The following is a 7,366-nucleotide window of genomic DNA, read 5'->3' as shown; positions in this document are numbered from 1 at the left end:
GAGATTTTAATTCTTTTAACGAATATAGAGGTATTTAATTAAGATTTTAAGATAGTTTATTAAAATTTTTAGAAATTCGGGTATATTTAATTAGAATTTTAAAGAAATTTATAACATTTCAGGTGTATTCAATTAGAATTTGAATTTAAATAATTGGTGTATTCAATTAGAATTTGAATTTAAATAATTTGGAAAAGTTGAAGAATTATAGGGAATTGAAGATATTTTGTTGTGTATTTTAAGCATCCACGAATTTTACATCCCTATTATATTTCAAGAGAATTGAATCAAAATTTTAGACGAAATGTCTACCAATCAGTTAAACTAGGGGTGGGCACGGGCAAGGGCAGGCCAAAATTGGAGGGACCGAACCGGACCAGCTTGAAAATACAACGGGGCGGGCCGGGCCAATTCCTACGGGTCTAACGGGTATTTTTTTTTCTTTCCGAAACGATAACCTTCCTCGACGTCTCCGCCTCCCTCCGCCAAGGCCACTCCTCCGTCTCTTGCTTAAATCCCACTCAATGCTAGTGCAGATGCAGGATGTAGCTAAAGATATTGTTAATACCATCTCCTCATTTCTACTGGTCAATCTTGATATCGTGTTGCACTTGAATTCGATGACTAACCAGATCATCAATAATCTGGAATCAATGGAGTTCAAGTTAGCAGCTGCAATAGAATCAATTGCTTCGGAGATGGAGAATTCAATTTCACAAAATGCTACGAATAGGGATAATGCTCAACAGAGTCAGTGACTATATAGACCAGGCCCTCTTTACCTCTCATGGTGTCCATGCCAAACCCAATGCCGCAATCGGCGAGCTTTTGGTAGTTCTTGCTCCAGTCCTCGTAGAGCCAGATCGTCGATTTGGTTGCCGATGCATGATTTGTGCAAACCCAGCTGGGATTAAGAACTTGAAAAAAGAAAAAGAAGGTTCAAGGAGAAAGAGAGAGAGAGAGAGAGAGAGAGAGAGAGAGAGACATCAAGAGGGATGACAATCGACAGATGTGAAAGCAAAATCAAAAACCCACAAGGAAGAGAGATCGAGGGAGGAGTCGGAGTGGTGTCGGAAACTTAGAATCGGGATAGAGAAAGAGAGTGAGGGGAGAGTTGTAAATTGGGTTTGAGAATAAGAGAGAAGGTGATATCGTGATAGAGGATAGAGCAATGAACGGTCCAGGCCGGGGGCCCGTTTTCTCCAACTTTTAAAATCGGCCCGCCCGTTATTTACCAGGAACCGGCCCGGCCCGGCTTGTTTAGTATATATAATTTTTGGACCCGTCTCGTACTCGCCTCGACCTGTGGTTCCAAGACCCATTTGCCCACCCCTAAGTTAAACTCCATAAAAATTCATGGATTTATAAATCCATTAAAATCTCTCAAATTCCTAATTGAATACACCCCTTTAATTTTTTTTTCGATTTTTCCATTTTACTGAATTTTGTTGATTTTTTTTAATCAAACGATAGATTTTGTTAAATTAAATATTAGATTAGCTTCTGACGAGGTTCGAACCCACACCATCATACAATAACTTAACAGTTTTTCCACTACTATGGTAAATGACCATTTTCTATGTTTCTTTTTTGGAGATGTTGAATTTGCCTTCTTTTCTATGTCTTTGTTAATGCAAATAGAATTAATTTTAATTATTAAAAGAACTTTTGAGAATTAAAAGAATTTATAATTGAGAAAAACAAAATTGATGAGGGTAAAATTAAAATGAAAGGGGATGCAGGGTTACATAGGGTAGTGACAAATGTGGGGAACAAGTTTTTGTATCCAAAGCTTTGATGGGTTTGTGCTATAAGATAGTGTTTGGTACAAAGAAAAGACGGAACAAAACGGGACAAAATGGAACGGAACGAAACGAAGGTTCCATGCTATGTTTGGTACGCATATGATGGAATAAAACAGTTGTTCTGTTCCACATTTGGTACGTGTAAGGCGGAATGAAACAAAAGATTAAATGACAAACGTACCCATGGTTATCCATTGACTCCATCGACTCAACCCTATAGATTTTCTGCAGCCGTCATGGGTATGGGAATGAAGGTTAAGCAACATGCGGGACCATCATCGTTGGAGCTCTGTACCTCATCACCTGGCGCGCCACCAGACCTTCCCTAGGATCTCCGGGTGCGAGTCGAGCAGCGTCACCGTCCACAACAACTACGATGTCGAAATGTCCTGAGCCGCGAAGAGGAAGTCAATAAGGTAGATGATCTGGAGATTAAGGAGAGGGAAATGAGGTGGTGGAGGATTTTGTAATTATTAAGGCTACGGGAGAGAAAGGATAGAAGCTCTTATTTGTGACAAAGTCGGAGAAGCAACAAGGCATCGTCAAGCAACAGCGTCGCCCACGTCTTACCAGTAGATGACCTTGAGGGTTGGCGCGGTGGAATACGATGGTTTCGTTGTCGGACCAGTAGCGAGGATGGAGGAGGCAGGAAGAATACAGGGTTTGGTTCGAGTGGGTTTGTTGGGATTGGGTTAACATTGGGGCCGATTAGAGAGGGAGGATGAAATCGTCGTACAAGGAAGACGGTGGAGAAGCCATGGTTAGGTTGCTGGATTTGTGGTGGAGGAGGAGAAGAGAGGGAGGTTACAAGAGATATGAAGGGTAGACAATGGAATTAATGAAATAGTTAAGGGGTATTGTTGTCCAAAAATTTATAATTTTGTGTTCCATGGGGTAAGGGTGGAACCAAAATTTAGCTAAAATTTGTTCCACGGGAAGTGTGTCCCACTCTTTTTAACCACCAAACGTGGGACGAGTGTGTTCCGTCCCATCCCACATACCAAACGGTACCTAAGAAGACAAGCCAAACATTCATGTCCCTCAATTCTGAGTTAATGAGGACTAAGTCCAAAGTATCCTGAAGGAAAAACAAGTCTTATAAAATGATTTTTTGTTCTTCCAACAACTTCTAGGTGCTCAGTCTGGTGTTACATTGAATGTTTCTGTCATTGATGAATTGTTTATGGGGGCTTTAAGGAGCTTCCCATGGCTATTAAGGTTCTTCTTGCGACTTTCAAAATGATTTGTTAAACTAATAAACACTGGAACGACTGAGTAATTACAATGTGTGGTATGAAGCTAAAAACCCACTAGTTTGGCATAAAAGAGTGCAATTATTCTTGGTTGCATAGTTTTGAAGTGGCTAACCTAGGGTTTCTAATGTTTTGGTAGTTTTGAAGGGGTAAGGAAGCTTATCAGAAAGATCAGAGTGAATGAACTGTTTAAAGCTCGTGAATTGTGGTTTCCAGCACTTATAAATAACTTGCTTTGATTATTGCATCTTTCTTTCAAACGTATTAAGGCTTTTGATTTATAGTTGTAGGGATCTCTCTAAGTTTTAGATGGGGAATCCCGTGGTTTCCTCTCTTCTTCCTGTTTTACTAAGTCGTCTCTTCTTCTTTTCATGGTTCCAGGTACATTATTCCTTTTTGTTATAACGCTACAGAAGGTGGGTAGCCCAGTGAAGCCCAAGGTTAAACACGATGCCCATGGCTCCTTCTTCCGGCACCAAGTCGTACAATACGACTCTATCTTTGGCAATGCTCTACTCTGCTTTCTCCCTCATGTAAGAGCTTAAAAGGGAAAGACGTTTTTTTTGGCCGATTAAAGTGGCGCACGGCTCTAGGTCTAGACGTGATTCGGTTTTGATTTGGTCAGCTAGCTTTGGGTTTTGGTTGTTTCCTATGTGTCTTATTTGGTTTGTAACAGAAAGAATAAATTGTTCTCTCTCAATGTCGTCCTACGTGCAATTAAAACTATGGGCTTAGATTTTGGTGCTCCCAAGTAACCCAAAATCTTCTGCAACCCTAAATCCATGTAGGCCAATGAACTTCCTTAATCATTCACACAATGTCCCATTCGACAAAACCCGTTACGTGGCTTGGACTCATTTAAGCATATCAGGTGCTTGGCGTGACTCAGATTAAATGTTGATGTATGAATACTATACTACAGCTTGGCACGATATATATGCATAAGTTGCACGAGTTTGGTGTGATTTTACAAACGTTCAATTTATAAAATATTATTTTATTAGCATGGCATGATTGTAAATCTGCATACCCAACATTTCACACTTTATGCATGAATTTAAGTTTGGTTTGTGACGTATATGCAACAATTATGCTTTGGGCTTGTTGGTGAAATTTCTAGACTCTAACATTAGCCTTCTTGATTATCTGGGCCATGCAAGAACGAAATGATTTGAATAATCAATTGAGCCCAAAACACCAAAAGTATGTGCATGGACTCAGCTTTTTTATCGCCACTAGCTTTGTAGTTGTAGCTTTTCATCACTTAATTTAGTTATTGTTTGCTTAACTGTCTCGCTCAGACATAATTTCTTATTCACGTGCATTTTCTTCAAATGATTTATGACATGTATTTTGACTTGCATAAAATGAGTTGAACTCTCACACTATAACAATTTCATTTCTTCTATGTTTGGTCATCATAAAATCCTTGGCATTACAAGATCAGGTTCTAGTACTCTTGCGATATATATATGTCTCAAATGTCATTGCTATCTCAGGACGATCCTTTTATTATTTCTAGTACAACCAACTATTATCAAGAGCTCTCAGGTTACTGTGGTTGTGCCTTGCATATGTCTAGTGATTGTAATCAGTGTGATTGGATCATAGATGCAAGTGCTACGGACTATATGACTTATGACAACAACAATCTTGTTTGTGACACCATCTTATTAAGATATAATAGTATCACTAGTAACAATGGTGTACCCTCTATTACTGGCACTCACATTGTGCCTCTTACTTCTACTCTCTCATTACCCAATATGTTTACTTGTTCCATCATTAAAACATAAATTGATGTCTCGCAGTCAAGTTACTAAACAATTGAATTGTTGTGTACTAATGTATCCTAAGTTTTGTCTTATCCAGGATATTCTCACGAAGGACATAATTGGTCGTGGCACTAAAAGAATGTTCTATATTTCGTTAATGATGTCAGTACGGGTCAGGTCAGCTTGGTTCAAGGGGCAACTGATCATAAGAAAAGACAAGTGTGGTTGTGGCATCGTCGTTTGGGTCATTCGTCTTTCAATTATTTACAACATGTGTTACCCAATTTATTTGTTGGGTGTTCTGCCTTTGATTTTAACTGTGATACTTGCATTCTAGCCAAGAGTCATTGTGTTCCTTATTTGTTAAGTTGTAATAAGAGTACTATTTCTTTTGGATTAATACATTCTGATGTTTGGGGGGCCATCTCCAATTTATAGTTCTAAAATCTAGTGGTTTGTAACATTTGTGGATGATTGTACATAGATTACATGGCTCTATCTTCTACAAAATAAAAGCAAGTTTTTTTTTCAACTTTCAAGACTTTTCACACCATGATTTTGACTCAGTTTTCTACTAAGCTTCATACATTACGTTCTGACAATGGTGGGGAATATGTCAATCATAATTTTACCTAGTACTTCACTGCTCATGGAATCCTCCATGAAACTACTTGTCCTCAAACTCTCGACAAAATAAAGTGGTTGAGCGCAAAAACCGACATACTGCTCGGGCCTCGTTACTTGGTGCTAATGTTCCTTGCTTGCAATTCATATTGCTATCTAACTCATAAACAGAATGCCTTCTAAAGTCGGATTTTCAGACACCATTATAGGCTCTCTCTTGGTTTGGGCCTCTATGATTTATCTTAATTATGCCACCTCATGTGGTTGGGTGTGTCGTGTTTGTCCATCTTCACATAAACCAATGCACCAAACTTGACCTTTGTGTCATTCGTTGTGTTTTTATGAGGTATGAGGCACATAAAAAAGGTATCGTTGCTATCATCCTCTCACCCGATGGACGTATATCATTATCGATATGACTTTTTTGGAGTCCGAGATATATTCTTCATCTTCATTCACCTCTCATTTGTAGGGGGAGAGAACAAGTGAAAATGCGAACTATCCATCACAGCTAGCAACAACCACTCCATTGCCAGTACCACTCACACTACTGCCTGCACCCCCACGACACTGCCAGTATCAGCACCGAGCACAGAAGCTGCACCACTATTAGAAGTAGCAACTCAACAACTGGAAACGATTGCAAACGGTGCAGTCTCTATTGTGAATCAAAATGTCGAAGCTTTGCCCCCTCTTCATCTCCAAATATAATACCAATAGATTATTGATGAGTCCATATTATACCATATATTTTACCCTAATCTTAGTATTAATTTATTGGTTATTTTGGTAGAATTTTGATACTTTGGATTATGTTTTCAATGTAGAACATTCGACTTCCTCTGGAGCAAAACATAATCAAATGGACGAATTTTGAAGTGATTCAAATTGGAGGACGTTCGTGTGTCTCTTGCTGTCTTCGTGTCAAAATTTGGGATTTTTCTACTAAGCGGTTATTTTCTGGCGATCAAATAAAGAAGCAGTGGACGTTGCTAAAAAGTGACGTTTTTGGGCTTAAACTGAGTTTTTGGAGCTCAAGATACCTCAAATAGGTTTGTGGCCTTCTGGAGAAGTGTTCAGAATAGTCAAAGCTTTAAATCCAGCTATTTTGGGCCAGTTTTGGAGCTGATTTAGGTCCAAAACGTGGCTGTGCAGATTTTTGGGCAAATTTACCAAGTTAATTTAAGATTATGTTTCCTATTTTATTTCAATTTATTAGGTTTCCTAGTTTTATTCTAAGACCTTTTACTAGGAGGATTTTAATTAGAGTAGTATAAGTAAGGCTTTTTAGCCATTAGGGTTCTCTACACAACATTGGGGGGAACGTACGTGGAGAATATAGCTAGGCTTTGACGCTTTGTATTTTCAAGATGTTTTCTATCCTTTTTCTATTTCAATAAAATTCCTTTTGTTTTATGGTTGCTAGTAGCTAATTTTCATTTGCTAGGGTGATGTCTTGAACCTTAGCATGAATATGTAGTTTTTATTTAATTGCTTATGATATTATGCATGCATACTTTGAATTATTAATCACAGTGCTTTAAACTGTCTCTATACCTTAATGCTTAGCTACCATTAGGATGTTTAGATAAGTAATCGGATGCAATTCAGTCGGAATACCACCAGGGGATTGAGTGTTGCTTCTTGTGGTTTATAGTTGGAATTTCACCTAGGATAAATACCACGTTTTAGGGGTTGCATGGTTTTTCAAAGGGTTTTCACAAAACGTAATGAGTCATGCATGTTTATATTTGATCTGAATACCACAGACGAATTGCATGTTTGATATACGTTCTAGCTTGAATACCACGAGTAGAATATGCATTAGAAAAACCTAACCTTCAAAGTTGCATGGGTAATTCATAAGTAATTGGTAAATCTACATAGGATTGTTAAGGAGACTGCGGAA

The sequence above is a fragment of the Pyrus communis genome, chromosome 13, assembly GCF_041283825.1.
Source record: "Pyrus communis isolate YQ-2024b chromosome 13, ASM4128382v1, whole genome shotgun sequence".
Taxonomy (NCBI): Eukaryota; Viridiplantae; Streptophyta; class Magnoliopsida; order Rosales; family Rosaceae; genus Pyrus; species Pyrus communis.
The sequence above is the reverse complement of the archived record's forward strand: the minus strand, read 5'-3'. Positions refer to the sequence as shown.